Source organism: Vulpes lagopus, chromosome 13 (assembly GCF_018345385.1).
Source record: "Vulpes lagopus strain Blue_001 chromosome 13, ASM1834538v1, whole genome shotgun sequence".
Taxonomy (NCBI): Eukaryota; Metazoa; Chordata; class Mammalia; order Carnivora; family Canidae; genus Vulpes; species Vulpes lagopus.
Genome location: NC_054836.1, coordinates 16,251,320 through 16,278,344, shown reverse-complemented (window position 1 = coordinate 16,278,344; position 27,025 = coordinate 16,251,320). Strand labels below are relative to the sequence as shown.

General features: G+C 38.7%; 1 protein-coding gene across 4 annotated transcripts in view; it reads right to left on the bottom strand.

Moving 5' to 3' along the window:
- Positions 1 to 27,025, bottom strand: part of CDK14 (cyclin dependent kinase 14) — a 727,523-nt gene that overhangs the window by 448,352 nt on the left and 252,146 nt on the right. Inside the window, exon 1 of one of the 4 annotated variants that reach the window (XM_041727414.1) lies at positions 8,146 to 8,279. The exons of the other annotated variants lie outside the window; for them this stretch is intronic. The gene's annotated coding sequence lies outside the window, so the exon portion shown is untranslated. Of the gene's footprint in view, positions 1 to 8,145; positions 8,280 to 27,025 lie in introns of those variants that run through there. 4 annotated transcript variants of the gene reach the window in all.

Genomic DNA, 27,025 nt, shown 5'->3' with positions numbered 1-27,025 from the left:
ACGCTACATTCCTCTATGCCACTTCAGTGACTACAGTTTTATTACAATCCTTACTGGGCTTCAATGCTTACTACTAAGAGGCTTGATGATTATCTTGCTAGTTTTATTATGAAATAGTAAATATTAAATTTAGGTGATCTTTGCTTAAACTTTAATATATGTTGCTTAAATAATTTTATTTAGCCCCTTTCCCTTCCTTATAATTATACTCGAGGGGCACCTGGGTGGCTCAGTCAGTTGAGTGGTTGACTCTTGGTTTCCGCTCAGGTCATGATGTCAGGGTCATGGGATCAAGCCCCACAATGAGTCCTGCATCAGCATGAAATGGGAGTTCTGTTCTCTCTCTCTCTCTCTCTCTCTCTCTCTCTGCCCTACCCCCTGCTTGCACACACATGTGCTCTCTCTAAATATATAAATAAAATCTTTTTAAAAATTATACTCGATTTTAGGTATATATGATACAGTTACTTACAAGTTCGCATAAACAGATGCTTATATTTACTGACCTCTATGTTCTCTATTTCACCCAAATAATAATGATAAACATTTAACACAAAATTTAATGAATACATATGGTAAGGGTAAAAATGCCCTCTCTGTTGGTTGCTATGGCTTACATAGGTTTTTTGTTGTTGTTGTTAATGTAGCTATCTTTGGGAATCAGGATTTCATCTGGAATATTCTCTAACACCCTTCTGTTGTGGACCAACAGCACTGGCAACACCTGAGATCTCAGCACCTCCCCCCCTCAAGTCTTACTGAGTCAGAACCTGCATTTAAACACTATCTTTAAGGGACTGGAGTACATGTTACAAGTTTGAGGAGCAGTGCTCTAAACCATATATAATAGATTCCGCTGGTATGGCCAAATAAGGGAGTTAGATTGTGTGAGAAGTCAAGAGTTTAAGAGGCAAAATTTATTTCAAACTCTGGGTACCATATGAATGATGATCATTTCAATATTCCTTGGGTAACATTTTTACACAAAATTCCCACAAAGGGTCATGGCAATTTCAGATAATTCTTTAACATAATTTTGAAATATTCTGAAATAATTCTGAAATAAAATAGTCCATTAAGGTATACCCAAAATATTTATGCATTTTTTAGAAGCAATACGATCAGAATAAGTGAAAAGTAGAACAAGAAGAATACACATGTGTTACAACAGCATATGTAACATTATTTCCAGTGTAGAAATTTGTGGATTTATGCATTTCTAATACAGAAGCATTGTTTTGCCACTGGCTACCATATCGATGAAAAAAATTACCACAAAATTATGCCAAGGAGATGTGAACCCAGTATCTTGCTTTGCCCTTTATTCACCAGAGTTTATTTGGTAATTTTGAAAGAAAAAAAAGAAAGAAAGAAGTCACTTTAGGATCTAGAAACAATATTTTTAAAAGAACTTACACTTGTAAAGTGCACCATGTATCCTAAAACAGGTCCTCCCTTGGAAGGAAAATAAAAAGCCCTTTGCCTACATGGCATAACTGAATATGTCCCACCCCACTGGACAAGGGACAGGAACCCTTCTTCACGAATAGAAGGACATGGCAATTCTGTGGAAGTCTGGGTGGCTTTCTGTCACTGTTTCCACCAAAAACATACTATATATCCCAAAAAAGGTCAAAAGGAGAAAGAAGAAGAAAGGCGAATTTTCTCTTACTTGATGTCCATAATTATACACTGATTAAAATTCCATCATGGATAAGAGTCAAGAGTGTAGCATTCATATCATATGGCCAAATGAATATATAGTGTTGGGAGTTGAAAGATTAGAATTGACATCTATATTATCTACCTCTCCCACTTATAGTCAGAGGGCTCAGAAAGGGGCTATGTAAAACAAGAATCCCCACATGCAATAAGGGAGTGGCTTTGTTGAGATTCCACAAAGCAAAAGCCTATTCCAACCTACAAAATTCTAACAGCTGCAGTTAGGAACTGGAATACCCATTCTTGACAAAACAGAAGACTCAAGCTACACAAGTGGCTCACTACGCATGGCTAACTAGTTTCTTCATCAAGACACTATTCCCTTAAAGCCCTTATTATAGAAAAGAAAGTCTGTTTCTGCAAATAAGAACCTTTTCCCCCTCTCTCACAGAATTTACAGGTTTAAATATAGCTTTTCTTTTTATTCTGTTTTGTCTTAAGTCCTACCTAACCTGAGAAAGGAAAACCAGAGTGTTTTCAAAGGACGCCACACCATGCAGAGGTGTGAAATAAACTAGCAAGAAGGACTAATATCACCTATAGCGATTTTAAAATGTCTACCACGCCAGAAGTACTAATAATACATGGATAAGGCTGAGCTCAGATACAGTTGTATGAAACCATGAACATGGTCCAGGATGCTTTCTACCTATATGCTTACTGTTTGAGGGTTTTTTGGGTTTTGGTTTTTGGTTTTGTTAACATCACAAGGACCAGAGAAACTGCCATTTGTCTCAAAGGCTGTGCAAACGATAGTCTCGGGTGCCTTCTGAATTGTTTTGCTTCTCTTCTGAATTTCATTGCACCACCCATAGCTTCTTTGTACTAAACTGGGCCAGTTCTTCCTTCATGTTTATACCTTTCAAATATCTGTAGCGCGCTGTTCTGTCCCTCATGTAAGATCAAGCATCCAGGAGGCATAATAACATTTAAAATGGAAACTGAAAAAAAGACACTACTGGAGGTACTGGCTGATCCATTAGGGCCTGAATTTCCTTCCACTGGTAACCATATGAACAGCATTTAAAAATAAAGATTATAAATATTTTTAAATTCCTTCCCTGAAAGAGAAATAAAATTGTGCACTATCTTTTTACTCTGAAACAGATGGCTATATAAATAAGTACAACTTATATCTCCTCACCTACAATAACCATCTTTTTAATAAAATTTAGAATGTATTAATGCTTGAATAATAATTTAGTGACTAATGTCAAGAATGATGTTATAAAGTTTAAAAGTTTAATGTCTTTATTCTAATAAAATAAATGGAAATACAAACCTGACCAAAGAATTCAGAAAAATATAGGGCATCACTCAATATAGGATTGACTTTTGAAGCTCTTAAAATTTTCAGAGAATCCTATATGGGTCACTAACCACACAGAGCTTATGAAGAGAAACACAGGGAACAATGAATCTCTGGGGGGAAAACGGAACTATTTTTCAATGCAGCTTTAACAACTGGTCCATCTCTTGTAAAGAGCTAAAATTTCAGCAATAATAAATTTGACAGCAATCCATTAATAATAGAGTTCTCACTGATTTCATGAGGACTGGTTCTGTCAAACCTTTTCTATGACTGAGTAAAGTCAATAGTGAATCTGAACGGAGAGAGTCAAGGTGAATAGAGCAGAGCAGTGGGATACACATATCCTGCTGCTTGTCTGCCACCTGAAAATAAGCCCCAGTGCTTCCAGGAACATTTCACTGTCCTCTTTGAATTTTAGCAAGAGATCTCATTTAGCTAAGGAATAAGCCACTGGGGCAAACTTGTATCAGCTGGGCAGAAGAGGAAGTTTCTAGAACAGCTATCCTCCCAAAACCTACCAGATGATAAATGGAATACTGAAGCACTTTTTCAAATCCCCTTTTTATTCTCGTCAAACACAATAAAACTAAAAATTCCCATATATGCTCAATAAACAAGCAAACTGGAAAAGAAAGCTTAGACAGGATAAATTCAAGTTGACAGGAGAGAGATGGAAATTAAGGATTTTTAGATAACAATGATAATGATGATGGTTATTATAGAGCTCTTATTATATAACAGCTATGATGAAAATGATTTATAAGTAGTTTTTCAATCTCTATAACAACACCAAGGAGTATGATAATTATTCTGATTTTTCAGACGTTTAAATTGAGGCACACAAGAATTAAGTAGCATGTCCAAGATGACAAAGAGAGTAGGTAGAGGGGGAAAAATTTATTCTAAGACTCTGACTACAAAGCTCAAGCTCTTGACCACTGGGATGTCCTCCTCACATGTTCCCAGGATTTATATTGTGAGAAAAATAAGCAAAGGCTGACCTGGTCTGCAACATTTCTCTCATTCTCTCTTCTCCTGATGCAAAAGAAAGCACTTTTAAAGCTGAGCAAAGTGAGTCCTCTCTGGTTTAAGATTTTCTGATCCATCCTCTATTCATCTCTCCCTAATTCCACCACCTAAACTTAACATGCCTTTGATCAACCTGATTCTAAATCAGTCTCATATCAAAAGTCAAGGCCAAACAGCAAAGTAGTTAAGGCAGGCAGAAGCATTAAGATCATTAAAAAAGGACAGGCTGATGGGGAAGATGGACTGCCTCAGACATTAGGCACTGCCATGTTCAATCTTCCTTTCCCATATATGTTTGTGTTTCCTGATTAGTATGGTAAAAGCATGGGCATAACCCGCAGACTGATCCAATCTAAGAATCATCAAATCAGTTGATGGCAGATAAATGGATACCTCTGAGAGCCTTAACTTGGCTTTCTAAAAAGATTCTCTATGAGAAAAACCATCTGGATTTAAGATAAGCAGTATCAGGAAGAAACTTGAGAAAGAGAATGCTATATTGATGAAACCAAGCTTACCTCATCCAATGGAAAACTATTTAATATGGCAAAAAGCTTATACTCTCCTCTCCTATTCTTCTCTGCCCAACACAGAAGATATATGGGGTTTTTAGATTGTCCGTTGAAAACAGCAGTAGGCAGTGAAGGAAGGTTTGCAGAGGGTATCAGGAGACTGAGTCAAGTCTCACTCTCCCACTGGCTGAGCAGATGGTGATGAGCCAATCAGACAACACAAATGCTAAAAACCTGCCAATTCTGAGTCTTTAATTCTGTAGGGGGACCTCAACATGACCAGATAGAGTAGGGGAACTGAAGAAGAGTGGGTGCAATTCAAATGTTAATACTGACAAAGGCCACAGTTCAGCCTTCCACTGAATATTTCAGCTGACTGTTGCTTTCTAACACCAAAGAAATAACATGAAAACCTAAGTAGCTCAATTACCATGCTCAATTACCAGGCCATGTACAGAATGCAAATGTAATATATCCATAGATCATTCCCTCAGTGCATTTCTATTCCTCATTCCTTGCCCCTCTCCACAAGCTTTTAGTTTTAGTATCTCTAAACTATCTATTATGGTATCCATATGAAAACTTGATTTAGTGAAATCATATACGGAAGAAGAGGGAATTCTGGTGTTTCCCATACAAATATCAAAGCATATATTGGGGCGCCTGGGTGCTCAGTCAGTTAAGTGTCTGACTCTTGATATCGGCTCAGGTCATGATCTTAGGGTTGTGAGATCAAGCCCTGCAAGGGGCTCCGCGTTGGGTATGGAGCCTGCTTAAAATTCTCTCTGCTCCTCCTCCACTAAAAAAATATCAAAGCATATATTAAAAAGTAATGAAATTCTGGTACCTGCTACAACAGAGATGAAGCCTGAAAACATGCTAAGTGAAATTAACCAAACATAAAAGGATAAATGTTGTATGATTCCATTTGATGAGGTACCTAGAATTGGCAAATTCAGAGGCACAGAAAGTAGACCAGAGATTACCAGGGACCAGCGGGAGGGAAACTGGGGAGTTATTATTTAATGGGTATAGAGTTTTTCTGTTTGGATGATGGAAAAAAATTCTGGAAATGGATAGTAGTGTTGGTAGCAGTACTTTGTGAAAGTACTTATTGGCAATGAATTGAACACTTAAAAATGGTCGAGTATGGTATGTATATTATATATATATATATATACCAAAATTAAAAAATGAAAAAATATCAGACCATACAGTATCTGTATTGTGATTGCCCCAAATGAAAGAAACCTGCTCCAAAATTTCTCCTGGAAATATCTTTTTTTTTTTTTTTTTTTTTTTCTCCTGGAAATATCTTAAAAAGAAGTACAGTACATGGAAAGATCCATGTGGACAGGCACCTGATCTTTTTGACTTAACTGTTACAGAGCATTTACACTGTTACACAGTAGGCTCTCCATAAGTGTTTGTTTAATAAATAAATGATTAAAAGAAAATAGAAGGAGTCTCCTAAGGAGAAAATATAATATTTAAAAAGTATCAAATTTACTTATTCATAAGAAAGAATATTCCAGAGCATATTCCAGAGAAAAATCCCAGTGCTACTCCATCTAAGCCCCTTCAGGGGAGGGGGTATATATATTACTGCATTGTACTTCCTCATAGTAGTTCTTTACAATGTCTTACACAAAGTAGATGGCTAATAAATGTTTGCAGAATGAGGAATTAGAAAGTGTATGACTGAGGGTCACCTGGATGGTTTAGACAGTTAAGTGTCTGCCTACAACTCAGGTTAGGATTTCAGGGGTCCCGGGGTCGAGCCCCAGCTGGGTTTCTTGCTCAGAGGAATCTGTTTCTTACTCTCCCTCTGCCAATGCCCTGCTTATGAGTGCTCTCTCTCTCTCTCTCATATAAATAAATGAAATCTTGTAAAAAAAAAAAAAAGTGTATGATTGTAAAATCAATGTCCTATAACTATTCCACGCTTCCCCTTTCTAAAAACTACTTTTTGCAAATGTACAATTCCTTCTGTCACAGGGCAAAAAAATAAACCTCACAGCTTATACAAAGTAAAGGTGAAAATATAAATAGCTAGAACATATCACTCTCAGAAAACAACAACACAGAGTTATTCTGAACAGAAAAAAGTTTTTTTCAGAAAAAGAACTACTGAAGTATGGAAAAGAAGAGCTAATAATTCATGTTAACTTTTTAGGAAGTAATAAATGATAAAAATAACAGAAAACTTGAATTTTCTTTGGAAGAAAATCCAAATATTCATTCCTAAAAATCAATGCCTCATATTTATAATCAATAGTTGAGTAAATATAGAAGGATATTTCAGGCTCCTAAGTGCCCCCCACCAGTGAAAAATTTCTCTCACTTGTCTATCAAGAAATCAGGTGTTCTTTTTTAAAAATACTAATGTCATAAAATCATACACAACTGGCTTATGGCCAACATGCTACAGCAAGTTACTGATGATTTTCTCAACTGATAATCACTATCTACATCATTTATATTCTACATGATTTGCTGAGTTAAAGTATATATAAGCAGAATATTTTTAAAGCAAAAAAACAAATGCTGTCACCCTTAACTTCAGCACCTATATAGTAGATGGATCCTAAGAAATCCACCAGGACCATGTAATGTAGTCTCACTTTGAACAATATTAAAACATGTTCTGCAACTTCGACTGTCTTCCACCCCCCAAAACTGTGTGTCAATTAACAAAGGAAATAGAAATTCAACCCCTGTAGATATCGAGGTTTACATTCTGTGTCTCAACTGTTATCATCAGCACAAGCAGGTAAGCATCATTTTGGAGCAGCCTGTCTGCTAGCCCAGTCCTTCAAGCATGCAGGGGTTCTCCATTAGCATCCAAAATGCGAACCATCCACTATTAGAGCCAGCACTTCAGGCAGAACTGCATGAAGGATTATGATTTCTGTACATGAAAGCATAACCACTACAGGTGTAATGATGCAAAATACCAGCACACTGACCTCTGCCAGGCAGCACAGACGTAAAGAAGGTACATTTCTGTGCTCTAGAAGGGAAGGGGTGGAACAAGCAAGGAGGAAACCCAGATCCCTAATATATTAGAGATGCTTATTCCAGTAAGGTCCAATCCAGCTAATTCATGGATATCAGTTTACCCAAATGAAAGAAGTGGTCTCCCGTCCTTCACTGGCTTGATTCAGAGGGCATTCAGCCAAGCAAAGCCGGGCAAAACAATCTGTAAGATCTCTTTAAGCTGTAATAAATAAGACTAGTTTCGGAAGAAATAACACTCAGCTATAGCAAAGAAGCACAGACGCTAAACCTTTTCCTCATCTTATCACTGCTCCTGGTGTTTACAAACTACAAGCAGTAGCCTTGGGAACCTCAAGAGACTCTCCATGAGTAACCTCCTGTCGGATCCCTAATTTAAATACCCCTTGATCAATCTGTGATGTTTCTGGCAGTTAAATAGAAGGGGGTGAGTGAAATGACATGCATAAAATGAATCCTTTTCAAGTTGTAAATGAGTGAGTCAGGATTCAGACTTGCCGAGATGCTCCAAATTAAAATCCCTGCTCTAATTTTAAGCATGCTCCGTCTTACCGTTTTGCTGTTGTCTCTCTCAGGCTCGATTCACCTGGAACTCTTTAACATGTCTCTAGTAATGTGTTTGCACCAGGCCAGGCTCATACAGCAACTGAATTCACATCTTTCTGCACTAGCAAGCTGAAATGGTACGGCCGTACTACAACCAAGAAAGGGGGAAGCAAAAGCAAAAAAAAAAAAAAAAAAAAAAAAACCACACACACACACACACACACACACACACGAGAAAAAAAAAAAAACACCAGAAATCACCTAAGAGAAACTAATCTCAGTGGAACAAGACCAAAAATAGTTCAGAAGAATACAAAGGACATGCTAACATTCAGTATCAATAGCTTTAACAGTTCGTTTTTTCCTCCCCCCAAAAAAAATCTAGGTTTTTTTTTTTTTTTCCTCCAAACACGATGGACTTGCCTGTGGAGTTCCCAGGAAGGCAGAGTAACCAGGCTCTGCAGCAGCATTGCAGCCAAAGTAACCGTGCATATGCTGTCCAGGCAATTCACAACACACTGTCTCTTCAGAAAGATATTGATTTGCAATGCGGGGCTGCTTCAAAAGAATACAGAATGGGAGCCAAACAGCTAATGGTGATTGCAAAGGAGGAAAAACATTTAATCAAGGGGATGCACCTCATCATACTCAATTCAATTTTTTTAAAGGCACTGGAGGAAGCCAGTAAGGATCCTGAGTGACAACCCCATTAAACAACAATCTGAAGTCCTATAGAAGGCCAATGATGGCTACCACCATTCGTGCTGCAAAAGCCACTAAAATACTTAAATGTGTCTATGTGTTTATATTTTTCATATGTAAATGGGGCATAATGAGATCTCTAAAATAACCATGCACCAAATAAATGAGGATAAAAATGCACAGGTGTAGCACTTAAAAGAACCAAAGTGATAAAATACATACTTACAAGCCTATAGAATTCTTGATTAGAGGGGTTAGAGCTTATACCACTTTCAAAAGTAACATGCCAACACAAACCAGATCTCACAATCCTTAGGTTAATTATGTCAAGTCATACCACACAGTGCTGGGTGCTGGGTGGCAAGGAAGAATGCCAAAAGGCTACTCATAGCGACCCCTACAGGACATTGGTTAAGTTACACCTTGTCTTTCTTGCAAGTACTTCCATCCTCACAAAACAGAACCACAAAAGGGTATAAATTAGGTTAAGACACAAGGATACAACTGAAAACTATTTTAGGCAAGAAATTTTAAAAGTCAAGCATGAAATATGATCTCACAGATATTTACATAATTAAGAGATTAAAGTACAATAGGAGGTAACTACTCTATCAATGGTGAGCAGCCAATATTCTCATAGCCCACAGGACTGGGTGGACTTAAAATTAGAAAGCTCAGAGGAAAGTGTTTTCCCTTCATATCCTAATTGGTTCAAAGATATCTCCCAGGAGCGCCTGGGTGGCTCAGTCGGTTAAATATCTGCTTTTGACTCAGATCATGATCTCAGGGTCCTGGGATTGAGCCCTGCACGGGGGCTTCCTGCTCAGCAGGGAGTCTGCTTCTACCTCTGCCTCTGCACCACCCCCCAACCCCCACCTCGACTCGTATGCTCTATCTCAAATAAATACATAAACCTTAAAAAAAAAAAAAAGTGTTATCTTCAGTCACTTCATCCAAATAGTTTCTATATCTTTTTTCCTATAGAGTTGGCAGATAAGGGCATATATGGTGTTCATGGTCATGAAGTTATCTTGTAAAAAACTTCACACAATCAGGTTTCCCATTTATTTTTTTCAGGGATTCATTCAATAAAGGTGTGCTGATGCACCCAGCAATGTGAACAGCCATGTTCTCTGCATTCAAGGAACCCAGGGAGTGATTAAAACTAGAGCAAGTGATTATAATAGACCAAAATGTGTTTTGAGAGCACTTAGTTGGCTAAAGAAGCCTTCCCTGGGGAGGCAGCATAAAGCGGAGTCTTCCAGGGACTGGCCAGGAGGAGGACAAAAGGAGCAGAGGCCTGAAACTGAAAGCTGTCGAGAAAAAGCACCCAGCGCTGAATAGACGGGTGGCAGCTGTGAAGGCGGAGGGAAAGATGGCTCAATGCCAGAGCATAACAGACCTGTAAGCCGCGCTAAGAAGTTGGGGATTTTATCCTACAGGAAGCTGCCATTTAATCCAACAGGAAAGCACTAAAGGACTGCAAGCAGAATAGCAGCTGGATGGGATTTTTCATTTTGCCACAGGGTAATTGTGTAGAATGGATTAGAGGGGTGCGGGAGGGGACCTGGGGAGGCTACTTGAGAGATGAATAGTTTAGTCAAAGCCCTGAACTAAAGCAATAAAAATGGAGATGGCAGAGCCCGAGTGGCCCAGTCAGTAGGACTCTTGGTTTTGACTTGGATCATGATCTCAGAGTTATGGGATTGAGCTCTGCATCAGCGTGGAGTCTGCTTGTCCCTCTCCCTCGGCCCCTCCTCACCACCCCCTCCTCCCCCCACCGCTGCTCTCACTCTCTCTCAAATAAATGAATAAAATCTTAAAAGAAAATGGAGATAGAAAGATAAAGGAGGTGAGAGACATTCAATCTGAGTCACTTGCTGCATGACTAGACAGGAGATCTAATGGAAAGGGAAAATCCAAGCATGGCCCTGAATTCTGTATAATTAAGTGAAAGGTGGACTCATAAACCAAAGGAATAGATAAAGAAAGAACAAAAGCTTGAAAAGGAAGGAAAGAATTATTATCACGAATTCAATTTTTGCATGTTGAGTTTTAGATATCTTTGGAATACCCAAGCGGCCATGGTAAGTAGGCAACTGTACAAGGGTCTGGAGCTGCAAAAAGTGGTCAGAAGCTCAGTTACCTGTCTTAGGTTATGGTTTCCTAGAAATAGAGCTCAGCAAGGATTCTTGTTCACCTAATTTACTGAGGACATGTTCTCAGAGAAAAAGAGTGAGGAGACAGGACAAGGAGGATGAGGGAAAGCAAGAAGAGTGGCCTCAGAGGAAAAAAACCACAACCAACATTAGCCCACTTGAAGCAAGAGGGCCATGCATACCCCTGGTGGACTGGTCATCATTGACTGAGGCCCAGAGAGGAAGTGCTTCTGTGGGCACCCACTGGACAAGCAGATCTAAGCAGGGAATCCTGAGCATTCACCACTCTCTGCTTCAGCAAAAATGGAGCAGTTTTCTTTTGCTCAGAGCTAATTCCTACCTCAGAAATCCGTCTGTGTGGTTCTTGCTGCCTAGAATGTTCTTCCTCAGATAATGTTGGCCGATGCCTTCTCGTTACTCAGTTGGATTTCAATAAGTTCCTCCTCAGAGTTGTTCCCTGGCTTCCCTCTTCGGCTGTTGCTCCTTCCTCCCCATCACCATGTACCATGTTTGCTGCAATGTATTTATTTGTCTTCTGCCCCCTACTAGCATGTAAATGGCTCCAGAGCATGGATTCTACTGATTTGCTCTCTGCATTCCCCAGTCCCTAGGATAGCACTCAGTACCTGTTGAATAAATAAATTAGGAAGAGCTCCTGCTGATGACCGTTGTTCAAATTCTGTGGGCTCCCAAAGAGTAGGAATAGATGGGGACCTTGAAGAATTAATGGGAAGAATGAGTAGGGGAAATACAGCATCAACTTACATACACAGCAGGTACACAAGTTTGGCCTTAAAGCAGAAGTGAAAAAACAGAGGCTAAAAGGCAAAGCTACAGGAAACTAATCATTATGTTCATGTCATACAGGAATCACAATCCACTGCTATTAAAACTGTCTTTATTTTAGGTCATTGAGATATATCTGAAACTACACCACAGAGGAACAATAAAATATATTTTTCTTAAAAAAAAAAGGCCTATTTACAAAAGTCTTTCATAAAAACATCATCCTGATAGATATAAAGGAAAAGATAAGAAAAACAACTGATGGATAAAAATGCTAGAATCTGACCTCTATCTGCTTAGGTCATTTTTGCAGGAAAACAAAAATTGATCCCTTGCAGTGTCTGCCTTTGTATGTGGGTTTTTTTTTTTTTAATGAAAAAAGTTATTGTGCACCTCCCGGACTTTTCAAATGAATTATAATAAACACAGTCTAATCTTCAACTGATGACTGGGTCAATTGTGAACAGCAGTGACAGTCATCAGGGTTTAACCGAGAGTATGCAGGGCCACTGGCTCCTAATCTCAAGACCTGACATCCATGTGCTCCTCTGCATCATTTTTATGGTTTATTTTCCCTTTCCTTCTTAAGGCTCTAAATGTGCCACCTCGTCCTGACACCACCACACTCTTCTTAGTCTTGCCACAAGCTTCTTTAACCATCCCTGTACTTGGGCGACTAGACAAAGAAGCTTATTAGAACACTGTGAATAGAGGTTTGTGCAAATGCAAGAATAGGGAAATGCAAAGCAGAGCTAGGAACTTTCTTTGAATGGAGAAATATTAGCCTAGTCACCTCCCCTCGCCCCCACAACCACCAGCTGTACCCTATAGGTTCTGTGGTACTTCTTACCTGGGTGGAAAGTCTGGTTTCCTATCAGCCAACCTGGAGCCATCTCTAACATATGAAGCTGCCAAATGCCTGACTTTCAAATAAGTAGAGTCTAATAGACAGATTAACTCCCCCCCATAAAAAAAAAGAACCTAGACAAAAGAAATAAGGGATAGAGAAACCTCACCCTCTTTTTTTAACCAAAAAAAGAAAAAAATAAATAAGGAAGTAAGGTTAGGAAAGGGGTAAGAGAAAAGTCTACTCTATGCATATAAATCTAATACAATAAATCCACCTTATGAATTAATTTCAATAAACCTTTAAGTCTGGGGCAGCCCAGGTGGCTCAGTGGTTTAGCGCTGCCTTCAGCCCAGGGGGTGATCCTGGAGACCTGGGATCAAGTCCCACATCGGGCTTCCTGCATGGAGCCTGCTTCTCTCTCTGCCTGTGTCTCTGCCTCTCTATCTCTCTCTCTCTCTCTCTCTCTCTATGTCTCTCATGAATAAATAAGTAAAATCTTTAATAAATAAATGAACCTTTAAGTCTAAAGGAGGAGAAGATACTTTGAAAAGTGATAGAGAAAAAAAAAAAAAAAAAGAAAAGTGATAGAGAAAAGATAGAAACTGACCCCCCCCAAAAAAGGCTGAATCTCAAATTATTATAGATACAGGTAACCCTAGCAATTTCTATTGCAAATTTTTACAGTGAAATGTTCATGTTATGGTTGACTTAAAAATGCTCACAAGGTTTTAGTAAATGGAAACCTTTATTTTTAATAAATCCTAGAAATTCTAGGACTTAATTCTTCTCCACTAATGCTAGTCATTGCTTAGACTTCCATATATTCAGAGAAACATTATTTATTTAAAATGTGTTCTCAGGGCACCTAAGTGGCTCAGTTGGTTAAGCATCTGCCTTCAGCTTAGGTCATGATCCAGGGGGTCCTGGGATCAGTCCCACATTAGACTCCCCAATCAGTGGGGAGTCTGCTTCTCCCTTATCCCTCCCCCCTGCTCATGATCTCTCTCTCTCTCTCTCAAATAAATAAAACATTTAAAAATAAAAAATAAATACTTTCTCAATACCAAAAATATCCATATAGCATTCATGGCATTTCACAAAACTTTAGGATTTTCTTCTTAATATTTACACAGCTTTGAGTATGTTCTGAGTAGTATGTTTTTCTAGAGGGAAAAAAATGAACTAATTTTATCAGTAAATATACCAAATACTAATTCTATCACAACCCAGTAAACTTGTTCCTAAAAAATGCTGCATTCTGTTAAATTGCACCCTAAGGGACACCTGGGTGGCTCAGGGGTTGAGTGTCTGCCTTCAGCTCAGGGCATGATCCCAGGATCCAGGATTGAGTCCCACATCGGGCTCCCTGCAAGAAGCCTGCTTCTCCCTCTGCTTATGTCTCTGCCTCTGTGTGTGTGTGTGTGTGTGTCTCACAAATAAATAAGTAAATCTTTTTTTAAAAATTGCACTCTAAAAACATGAGGGCTCATGGGGAAATAAGATTGAGAGTAGACCATTCAAAATCCATGCGTCCAGAGCACTAACAAAAAGAAAATAGCCCTAACACACACACACACACACACACATATACACACACACACACACATAAACACACACACAAAGGCCACATCTTTATCTCTGCCTTCAGGTCTTGCATACAACAGATGCTCTATATTTGTTTCTTGGCTAGAGATAAATCCTATGCTGGTCATCGTGAACTACAGAAAATATGTCCAGGTGAGAAAAGTTCAGTTATGAACTTCATCTAGGTTGGAAATTAAGAGCCCAAAAACAGAGCTATAGCAAGGAAACTAGATTATGTTTGTCAAAAAGCAGCATAGTAGGCTGATTATCATACATCTAGTAACAGGAATAGGTGGGTACATATCACAGACCTTATTTTTGCCTCTTTTAAAAATGTGATGTCTGATCAAAGGTAGGTACATATCACAGACCTTATTTTTGCCTCTTTTAAAAATGTGATGTCTGATCATAGTTCTACTTCTAACCAAGGGTTCAGTCTACCCCTTTTTAGAGAACAATCTTCCTCCTACCTATATGTTGTATTTCCGTGCCGTGTTCTTCAGTTACACGCCGTTAAAAACTTGTCTATATCTCAGTCTTTGCTTCTCAATTAAATTTCTAATCCTTGGCACATAAGATTTTTGCACTAAAACATACATTACATGGTTTCTATATACATATCTATACACATTTATGTATTTATTATTCATTCAAGTAACATATAAAATGCTGGGGTATTCACATGGCCTAGTGCAGTTTTCCCATTCACATCCTTGCAAAAACACAACTGGATTTTTGATGTGGTGCCATGCCCCAAGTATGTGAAATTCAGCAGGAGACTCAGGTGTAAAAGTGATCTTAATATGACCATATTCACAAAATAACAGTATCAGAGAGTTCCAAATGTGTAGCACTAATATGATCTTAGAAATGTGAATTAAATTATAAGACTTCAGTGGCAGACACAAAATCCTCAGATAGAAGCAAGAAGAAAGGCAAAAAGCATTGAGAAAAGATGTGAGGATTTTCTCTCTTCCTGATGTCAGGATTCCAGTATGGAGAGAAGCTACAAATCCAGGACTATCAAAAAGCTTCTTAAGGAACTAAATCTTTTTTAAAAAAAACTTACTTAACTTTTTTATGCTAACTATGAAAGGGGAAGAAAAAGTTTTCTACTTCAGGGTTATAAGTCAGCTGTATTGCCTTTAGAAACTTTAAACCAGCTTTCTAAAATTCTACTTAGAAAATCAAGAAAATCCCAAAGGAAGAAAAATTTTTAAATGAGCCTGTCAAAGAGACATACAGAAACAATTTTAAATTACCTTGACATTTTTTAATCTAGAAATTCCCTGCCACTGATCTAGTATATAGTTTAAAGTATTAAAATAAAAAGGATTTATTAAATAATTTTCTTCCTTTGTCTCACTCTATACCCCTAAAAAATAAAATAGGAAGCAGCGCCATGGAAAAGAATGGGTAACAATGCTATACATTCAACAAGAAGCATGATAACAAAAAGAACACCAACTGAAGAAACTCACAATTGAAATTAAAATATGTGCTCCAATGTAATTTAATTAACTTTCCTTTGGCCAATGTCTTGGTATTTGCCTTTTCAAGTTAATGCTGGTAATAACTTAGACACTCTGAAACCACATGTTGACCATCCTCAAAGAATAGAAAGCAAACCAAAGTAATCATTTGCCTAAGGAAGGGCTATCATATGATCATATAACCAGTCCTATCTCACTAGTGTAACAGAGAATGAAGTTTAAGGCAAAAATGCATGAGTAAAAGGGATGCTAACAGCTAACAGCTCTGAAATGCATTTACTTCTACATCCCTTCCATACCCAGTGAAACACTAAGAACAGCAGCACTCAAATACTGGTTGAATCCTCTCTGCCACTTGTGGAATGTTTTACTTGAATGGTTATGTAAATAAGCTGGTTCCTGGGGTGGTTCCTCCCGGCTGCATCCTATCCAGCACCAGACCATCGATCCAACTTAGGCCGGTTGTTCTCTGGGACTTCTCCAAACCAGAGTTCAACTGGACCCTACACTTTTACTCCTGGTGGTGGCAAAGCAGAAGGAGCATCAGCTGAGAAGCTACCAGTGTCAGTGTCTCAAGTCCTACAGAGAAGCCAGACTGAAATCCCAAAATTAACAAGGAGATGAGGTCAAGAAATGAGGGCAAGAGACGGACAGCAGTGATGACATGACATCCCTGGTCCCAGCAGCCGAGGTTCTTGGCACTGCCTGGTTGGCTGACTTTTTAAAACGCAGTTGTTCAGTCCTTGCTTCTATCCTGCCACACTAACCTCACCATAAATCCTATTTTTAACTCTAACCCCTTCGAGTTGATGTTCAGTTCCTTGTAACCAATAGTGCTAGCGCATGTGGAAATACATGCACAAAAGGATGGGCAGCTACAGCAAAGCAATGCCAGAACTGTGGCTAAAGAACTTAATAGACACATTGCTTTAAACTCCAAGAAAAGGAGATCAGAGGTTGATGTCAACTCACAGGACCATCAGAAAGGATGGGTTTAATAGCAGCCAAATGTTTTTATAAAGCTACTTCACATACCTACAGTACATACTGGTATTTCTATAAATTTGTACTAAATTATCATATATATTAAACTTTTAAATTTATTCTTTTAATTTACAGGGGAAGTTGTATAGCTGCCATGAGATATGGAGCATTACCTATTAGTTATCTGCACCTGTAGAAAGCTTAAATACTTGGACCAATTGATTTAATCAGGCATACAAGTTGCTGTGATAGCACATATTCAAATTTGAGGGACAATACGTAAATGATACTAAACTGATGTGGCTTGCAGAGACTCTTTATAAACTGCTGGTAAATATCACCACCCATATGCAGCTAAGAAATGTCAGTGGAATTGTAAAAGGGAAATCAGTTTGTTACACCGACCCTGGACTTTAAAGGCTTTCTGGCCATGAAGTTGAAAGAGGGTTATTAAAAATTAAACAAGTAACAGCAAGGGAATTTTAGAAAAAGTCACAAAAATACACTGGGGACGTGTGGAGTATGTAAAGAAGACACTGAGTAAACGATATTTTCTGTATTTCATTACTAAAGGGTTTTTTTCATGTTCTATTCATTTACCAACCATTTATTGAGCTTCGTATGAGAAGTACTATCAGGGGTATAGGGATAAATGAGACACAACTGCTGTCCTCACAGACACGTAAGTATACAAGTAAGTATAACACAAGAAATAATTGCCACTGAAAATATAAAAGAAAATACTATAGGAACTAAGAATGAGAGAACCCTCATAGATAAAGCAAAACTGGCAGATTTTTACTTTAGGTACTTAAGCTCTGAACACTAGAGTCACAAAGAATTCAATAGGTAAGATGTTGGGGGAATATATACATCCCAAAACTAGCAATGATCATCCTGAGCACAAGAATTGTTATCTCTATCTCGATGTAATTTGATAATTTAACAAAGAACCTTTGTAATATCATAGGAGCACAGCCTAGAAGAGTTGAATGACTTCCATGATTTGAACCCCCATGAACAATGGTTCTTTTCTCCCCTTTGGTGGAAGATTATTTGGAGGAACTCCAGGGACTCCGAGTACACTGCCTGCCCATCTGGTTCAAAGATGTGGTTTTTCCTAGTAATCTACAATGCAGACAACCAAACTCTTTTTCCATATTCCTTAAGGAAAACTTAGTTTTGAGAATTGTTGCAACAGCTAGTCATGGGCAACTTGGAGACCATCTTTAGCTCTCATTCCTCTCCCCAGTATTGATACTAATTTAGGGAAGGTAATGTTTTACTTCTCACAATACAAAGGCCAAACATTATTAACTTGGTTTTATCCATCCTCCACCGAAGCATCACATTCCCTACCTAATCGTCATTTCTCCCGACCATTCAAAGAAACTTCAACTCATATAGAAGTTCACATTAAAAAACAAGCAAACAATTCATACTTTCTGGCTGACCCCATCATAACCAGTTCCTACTATGGGCACAAAGTTAAACTGCAACCCCAGGAAGACCACCTGACTTTAAGGAACCCCAACTGGGTGAAGATCTGGGTTCAGATATTTCCTTTCCACCAAAATTCAAGTTAGAACCCTAAGATAAAGCAGGCTTCAGAAGGAGAAAAGAGACATCACAGATGAAACCATATAGACAAGTAGGCTGAAGCACGAACTTCAACATAAGCTCAGATGCAGAACAGCTAACTGGAAAAGATTGTGAGCTCAAGAATCAGACAAACTGGGGGATCCCTGGGTGACTCAGCACTTTAGTGCCTGCCTTTGGCCCAGGGCGTGATCCTGGAGTCCCGGGGATCCAGTCCCACATCGGGCTCCCTGCGTGGAGCCTGCTTCTCCCTCTGCCTGAGTCTGCCCCCCCCCCCGCTCTCTCTTTCTCTGTGTGTGTGTGTGTGTGTCTCTCTCATGAATAAATAAATAAAATCTTTTTTAAAAAAAATCAGACAAGCTGAATGCCTGGGTGACTGTCTGTCTGTTAAGCATCTGCCTTCAGCTTAGGTCAGGATCCCAGAGTCCTGGGATCAAGTCTGGCATCAGGCTCCCTGCTCTGCTTCTCCCTCTTCCTCTACCTGCCACTCCCCCTGCTTGTGCTCTCTCTCTGTCAAATAAATAAATAAAACCTTTTTAAAAATTAACTTAAAAAAAAGAATCTGACAAACCTGGGTTCCTGACCTTAGGCAAGATACCTAACACACGGGGCTAATAATAATAATAATAATAATAATGATGATGATGATGATGCAATACCTTAGAGGCTTTTTATGATGCTAACTGGTGTCTAAACTGCACAGAACAGTGTTTAGGAAAATAAAGGCTTTTACAACCCAGTGATAAGCATGATGCATACTGAGGAGAGTTCAGCAGTAAGCCTTTACGCACCTCAGATACATCTGGGGCTCACACTTCTGCATGAGGTCTGCTACTAGTCTGGGTTCTCTTGGCTAAGGCCAGCCTGGGCACTTCCTGCTGCAGCAGCCATGGGCCATCAGGCTCATTTTCTCAGTCACTCTTTATGTCCATCAATTCCTATTGATTCTTCTCCAGTATCTGTATTTCTATTTCTATTTCTATTGCATTTGCAATTGCACTGTACTAATCCATTAAATTCAACTACTTTTTTAACAGCTATATGTACTACCCTACAGCCCTTCTTGGTATTTCCTTTGGCTAAGGGTAGAAGAAGCTATATATAGTTCTTATGAGTTTTAATGAGAAAGCTTAGCTTACTCTGATTCCTCTCCCTTCTTCCTCACTGGCCCCCTCTCTGGACTTTCTTCCTCTTCTATCTATCATGTTTCTTCATTATAACTACAAAGCTGCAGCTTAAGAGTCAAGTTAAAACTGAGAACCCATGGTTACATAATGAAACTTCAAAGACAAGGTTTATTGAACAGATTAGAATGATAGCAAGAGATTTTACCGCCATCAGAACACACAAGGGAAATTTAGTGCGTATCGAATGCTAGAAGAGGTAAACTTTACATTTACCAACAGGAAAATCAGCCACAAAATATATTCATACCTGGCTGCTACTGGAAACTCTCTGGACAAGAGAAAATTAGAAAATAAAAACTCATCAAGAATCAATTTTGCCAGAAGCAACCCAATAAACAGTTCTAAATTGGCATGCACACATTTCCAAAAGAATTGGGGGTGTTTTAAGATAATCAATGCCAATCAGGAAGCAAGATTCTGTCTTCTGAGACGGCACTAAACACAATGTTCTATCTGACCAAAGAAGGAATAAAATTCTGAGGCACCAGTTTTCAGAACATACACAAATAATTTGCTTTCTTATTAAAATTAAAATCTATGATGATATCTATGCAGAAGCAGAGTCACATGTGCTAAATCTCAATCATCATCTTGCTCTTTCCCCTCATTTGCCAAAATATTTTACTTCTGTGTGCAAGTAGCATTAGGTAGTATAATTAAGAAATTTTCTTTTAATAGTAGGTAAGACAGGGGCGCCTGGGTGGCTCAGTCGGTTAAGCATCTGCCTTCAGCTCAGGGCATGATCCCAGGGTCCAGGGATCAAGCCTCACATCAGGGCCCCTGCTCAGCAAGGAGTCTGCCTCTCTCTTTCCCCCTACCACTCCCCACTGCCCATGCTCACATGCACATGTTCTTTCTCTCTCAAATAATTAATAAAATCTTTTAATACTTTTTAAAAAATAGTAGATAATTTATAGGTAGACTCCATTATTGTGCTGACATTACAATTAGCATGAAATTAAATCAAGAATATAAACACTAATAAAAAGTAATTGCTATGAGAACAGTGAATACAAGCACAAGTGAAAATACCACCACCACAGGACTCTCAAAACATAGTCTTCTCCAACATACGCCCCCTACACACTGAAAGTATAAGGTGAGCATATAATTGTGTGGACAGTAAATTTTAACTAAAACTAACCCTACCTATCAGGACAAGCATCAAGTAGCATGTATTAGCTAATTTTCCTCAAGTATTATTTAAGAACTTTTTTTAACAATTGGCCTATCCATCCAACATCTTTTATTGGGAAAATGTTTGATTCTGTCAACTCCATTTAGATATTCTAAAAGAATTGGAATACTGTAACTGCATCTAATACCTTTTATCGAGAAAATGTTTGATTCTTTTAATTCCATTTAGATATTCTAAAAAAACTGGAATTCTGTAACTGCCATCAATTTTGCTTCAGATATACAAGTCCTCTCAAAAATTTTTACTCTGAAATTATTGCTAGGTTTAGAGAAGGATCTCACACAGTGCAGTTCAGCTTCCTATCAGTTCAAAGACACCATCTAACACCTGAGAGTTAAAAGAAAGTACATTGTAACTGCACCAAAATCTGATACCTTACAGAATGATTTTTAATAGCATAGAGAATGTAATAAACCCTATCTCTTTCAATGACAATTTTCTCATGTTTATAGGGACTATAAATATTACAGTTAAGAATTGCTTCAGGGAAAGTATGTCTTATTTTACAAAAAAGAGAGAGGAATGAAACTCTTATTCCCAAAGTTATCTTCTACCTTAGATTTGCCTTGATCCTGCAACCCTTCCTAGCTATAAGCTTCATTACTCTGTTCCCCTTTAGACAAAATCCTTCAAAAAGAGTAGTTAACCCCAATTAGCTCTGCTGCTTCTCTTGCTTTCATTCTTCTGCTTTAAAAAAAAAAAAAAAAAGAAACAGATATAACTGACACACGGCACTGTTTTAGTTTTGGTTTGTAAAATAATGATTTAACACATGTATTTATTGCAAAATGATAGCCACATTATCAGTCACAGCAATGATTTTTTGACAGCAAAGAGTAAAGACAACAAAATCAAAAAATTCCTTAAATTCATTTCAATCAGACCTCTGTTCTCTCCACTCCACCCATGGTCAGCAGCGGCTTCCACATCCCAATTCCAATGGGTAATTCCCAGACCTCACCTGGACCTCTCAGCAACAACCAGCATAACTGATCTCCTTCCTGTAACTTTCTTCACTTGGGCTCCATGGCTAGGTTTCTTCCTGTCTCATTGTCTCTGCTTCTCAAGTCTCCTTTGCTGGAGGTTCCTTTTCTTCCCAACTTCCAAAGATGGTGGTATCCCAAGACTTGGATTTGGATCTATTTTCATCTGTCTCTATTTCCTCCTTAGGGGATCTTAAATGTCATGGTTTAAACCTCATCAATACACTGAGAGTCCCCAAACTGATATCTCTAGACCCTAACTTTCCCTTATCCCCAGACCCACAGAGTCAACTGTTTATATGACAATTCCTTTTGGATATCTAATATGAATCTCAAACTTACCAGGTCCAAAACCAAATTCCTGATGTCATACTCTGCCAACCCCAAAATTCTACATCTCAATAAATGTAATGTAATGACTCTATCATTAATATACTCGATTTTCCCTAGTCAAAAACCTGAGAATGCTCAGTTGCTCTCTCTGATATCCTATATACAATCCAACAGCTAGTTCTCTTGGTGCTATTTTCAGAACATATTCTAAATCCATCCACTTCCCAGCACCTCCATGGCTTCCATCCTAGTTTAAAGCCACCATGTATCTCTGGATGATCAAAACCGCCTTCTAATTTATCTCTCTGCTGCTACTCTTTTGTTCTTCCCCCCTGCTGTAGACTATACACAACCACCAGGATTGTAAAACGTATCACTGTCCTGCTCAAAACCCAACAATTTCTAACCTAGTTAAAATGCTACCTCCTAACCATGACCTGCAAGGGGCTACTTTTCTGACCCTCTCACCAGTCCCCTTGTTCACGATTCCCCAGCCACCTGAAGCTCTTCCCTGTTTCTTAAGAACATGAAGCCCCTCCAAACCTCAAGACCATTGTACTCTCTCCCTCCAGTCTCCTACTTTGTTCCCTCCTTTCTTTCAGATCTGCACTCAAATGTCCCTCTCTCAGATATACTTTCCCTGACTACTTTATTAACACTTCCCCTCGTGTGTTTCTTTCCCCTTCCCTTGCTTTGCTTTGTATCCCTTGCACTTCTTCCCACTAAGTACAGACCACTGTACTTCTGTTTATTACCCAACTGTCATCCCCACTAAAGTCAACGTTTCCTGGTGGAAGGAATTTCTCTGTCTTGCTTACTCTTCAATCTCTAGGGTCAAACAATAGTGCCTAACAAATAAGTGCTCAATAAATATTCACTGGATAAATACATGAATCATCATTTCTATAATCTTACTGCTTATTGGTATAGACAATATATATCTTGTTTATTACTTTAATACAGATGGTATAATGCCAAAAAAGGAGTCATTAAATATTTTCCAAGTTATACTTTTACAGCCTTGTAATGTTAGCTAGGGGATGTTTACACAGAGAGAGTGGCAGGGGCACAACAGGTGAGGTAGAAAATACTGTAACATATGTCCAGGGATACAAGGAGCTCCCTACTGGAAATCTGAGGTGCACTGGGGAAAAAGGAGGCAAGATGGGTGACAGGTAAAGCTGGGGATGAAACTGAAAGCAGACAAACTACGAAGGGTCTTGTGTGTCCACCTGACTTTCAGGTGTTATCCTGTGGGCAACAGGAGTCATAGGCAGAAAAACAGAAGTTTCATTTGGGAAAAATGACTCTGGTCACATAAAATTATATAAACCCACATAACCAGGTCTCTTCTTGGTTGGAGTAGCAACTTTATTGCTCAAAGTCTGCATAGAAATAAGATACACCACACCAGTCTTTTGGGGGGGAGGGAGGAGTAATTACTTTTTCTAATTTATTCATTTGAGAGAAAGAGTGGGAGCAAGAGCACCAGCATGGGGGCGGGGCAGTGAAAGGGAGAGGGAGAAGCAGACTCCCCGCTGAGCAAGGAGCCTGATGTGGGGCTCTATCCCAGGACCCTGAGATCATGACCTGAGGCACCCAGGTTCCCCCAAGCCACACCAGTCTTTTTCTTTTAAAGATTTTATTTATTTATTTATTCATGAGAGACACAGAGAGAGGGGCAGAGACTTAGGCAGAGGGAGAAGCAAGTTCCCTGCAAGGAGCCTAATGCAGGATTCAATCCCAGGATCCCAGAATCACAACCTGAGTCAAAGGCAGACACTCAACCACTGAGCCACCCAGGTGCCCCATGCCATAATCTTAAATGATTATTTAACCCCTCATCATTTGCACCTAAAAAGTATTCATAGTTTCTTGCTCACAAACTTTTAACGAATTTTTTCAATGAAACATTTCTCAGTACATTTATACCTTTCACTAATTTTCCCAATGAAACATTGCTCAGCAGGGTCCTATTTGAATATTTTCAACTTTTAATCAATTAGCTCTTCAAGAACATTTACATGACAGTCTTTAATTAATGCACACAGATTCTCACATATGTACAGTAAATCAGTTAACTTACTCATAATACTAAACGTTAATACTACATTGGGTGGTGAAATATTCAACAAGAAAATTCAATTTTTTTAATTAGTAAAAAATTGACATCTGATCACATGCCAGAATAGTCTAGAATTCAAATCAGTTGGTCCAGACAAGAGGTATATTAAGGGCAGCCCAGGTGGCTCAGCGGTTTAGCGCAGCCTTCAGCCCAGGGCCTGATCCTAGAGACCGGGGATCAAATCCCACATCAGGCTTCCTGTGTGGAGCCTGCTTCTGCTTCTCCCTCTGCCTGCGTCTCTGCCTCTCTCTCTCTCTCTCTGTCTATCTCTCATGAATAAATAAAACCTTTTAAAAAATGTATATTAAAAAATTGTGTGTTATCAAGATTAAAACAGTAGGTTTGATTTTCATATTTAATATTTCTTGTATAAAGAAACTTAATATAGACTAAATATGAAAAGAAACTATGTTTCTTTTTTAATCAGATGCCTTTCAATTAACCTTTCATTGTTAAATCATTGTTTGCCTTCTATTCCTCTTGGCTGTCTCTGTATCTATCCTTAGTGTTTATTATGTAATCATTACTTCCCCTCTTTTCTTAGATCTTACTCTCAACATCTCGTTTATTCCATCTTTGACTGCTTCAAAAACATATTCTGAACACCCTTTACAGGTATGGCACAGTGCCAAGCACTAAGGTACAAGAGTGAAAAGATCAGAGCTCCACCCCAAAGCAGAGTCTGATGACAGCAATTTATTCTTCCTTCCTTCCTTCTCACCCTCTGGCTATCCCCTTGGTGTGAACTGTGGCTTTAATTTATATAACCCACCTATGTCTGCTTTTATCTCCTCAGGCAAATGACTTAATTCCAATGACACATTTGTTCTGCCTCAATGATCTTTCTTACATTTGCATCTTTACACTGTACATCCATTTTAAAAGGAAGCAAAACCACTCAGGTAAATGAATACCGTGTGATATGAGAGCCAGCTTAACTTCTCTCTATTCAGCAAGCAGGTTTATGATTCATATCAAGTCAGAGAGGAACTAGAAAGGGAATCGTTAAGAAGAATGAACAAAGGCAGGGCATCCAAAAGTCAATGACCATCGTAGATGCCCTCTCACTGGACTCCTTCATGTGTGCCTGGAGCAGCCACTGAATTGACTCGGGACACACCAGCAACACAGTATAGTTACACTGGAGCACAGACTAGTTCAATTTCTGCTCTCTTGATCCACATCCCTGATGAAGTTCCCCACCAACACAACTGTGAGTGTATGGTGTTACAGAGAAAGCCAAAAAAGAACAGCATGTGCAAAAGCTATTCATTATGAAGATTTGAGTTAGGGAAGAATGGGGAAATCCCTGAAGATGTCTGCCGCCAGGTGGGAACACTTACTAAGTGGGTGCTCATCTCAACCTGTTTCCTCCAAATCTGTGTGGGCATCACAGACCAAGGACTATTATAGGACTCACTACCAGCTTATAGAACTTAAACACCTTCTGCTCAATAAATATTTAAGTATGAGGGAGTGCAGATGTTTTAAATTTTAAAAACGACCTTTAGATATCAACCTTAATATTTACATTCCACAGAAGTCGTCACGTTTTAAATACCTTTGGGAAGAATACACATAGCAACCATTTCAAAATGGAAAGAAAGCAAATATGTACAAAATTTGAAATACTTCCTATAACAGCATGAAAAAGAAGTCTGGCTTTTCACATGCAGGCTAAATGAACTATTCTTCCGTTCATTTGCTTCCATTTTTATGCACCTTCTCCTGGTACCCCCTACAAGCTACTGAACCCTCCTGGCAAAATGCTTCTCTCTGGGGAGAATCTTTTTTTTTTTTTTTTAACTTGATAGAAGAAATGCCTTGAATTTAAAGCAGGTTTTTTTCTCATGAAAGCAGTGCAGTGACCTCTATGCAAAATATAATGAAAAATGCAAGTCAATGCTATAAGGTAGAAAATGAAACTGGGTTTGAGTCTACAAAGATATCAGATCTATAACTTTAGAGTCCACACAACTGAAACAAAGAAAATATAAAATAACCTTATGCAAGTAGGAACCCCTCCTTAAAATGGTATCTTTCAAGGGAGACCCAGATACTACCAGGAAGCCAATTCTGATAACCAGCCTTCTCAAATTTCCAAATTGTCAAAACAGATATATAGAAATTCTGGTGGAGTCAAAACAAAATTAAAATAACTAGTACATAAACTCTACTTGCTATTGCATTCCCCAAAGATTTGCAACCTCCAGTAAATTCAGAAACTACTTAAGTGAAAGGGGCATCAGACGGAGTCAGAAAGAACAAGTCTGGTCTCATTTGCTAAATTTACGCATAGTATTCCATAAATAATCACTGACCTGACTAAAGAGCTATATGATCATGTGTGAGGGTCTCAAGATCATTAGCTCTTTCATAAACCTGGCCAATGTAGCAATGCAGAGCACTCAGCGGTTGACTTTATGATCTAGGATGTAGTAAGGAAGCATAGCCCTTTGTCCCTTTCTCCAAGATTGTGAATGGTAGCTTATAAAGGCTGAAAATAACCACCTAGGACTTAAACCCAAAGAGAAAATCTCGTCCTGCAACTATGAGATGGATCATCTTTATCCTGAAGGCTATGAGGAACACTAAAAAGGATTTAGCAGTGAGGGGCATGGCCACATCTGAGTTTTAAAAAGATCAATAGCAAGAGTTCTGAGGAGAGATTTTAGAGGGATAGGATGAGTCACTGAAGCCAAATAGGACAGTACTGTACAAGTACAGGTTAGAGAGGAAAACTAAAACTGAGGTTACAGGAATTGAAAAGAAATTTGGACATACTTAGCACATGAAATCAACAGCATGAGCATGTGAAGGAGAGGGAGATGCTGCTGCTGCTGCTGCTGCTGCTGCTGCTGCTGCTGGTGATTACAACTAACACTATTATCACCAAAAGCACT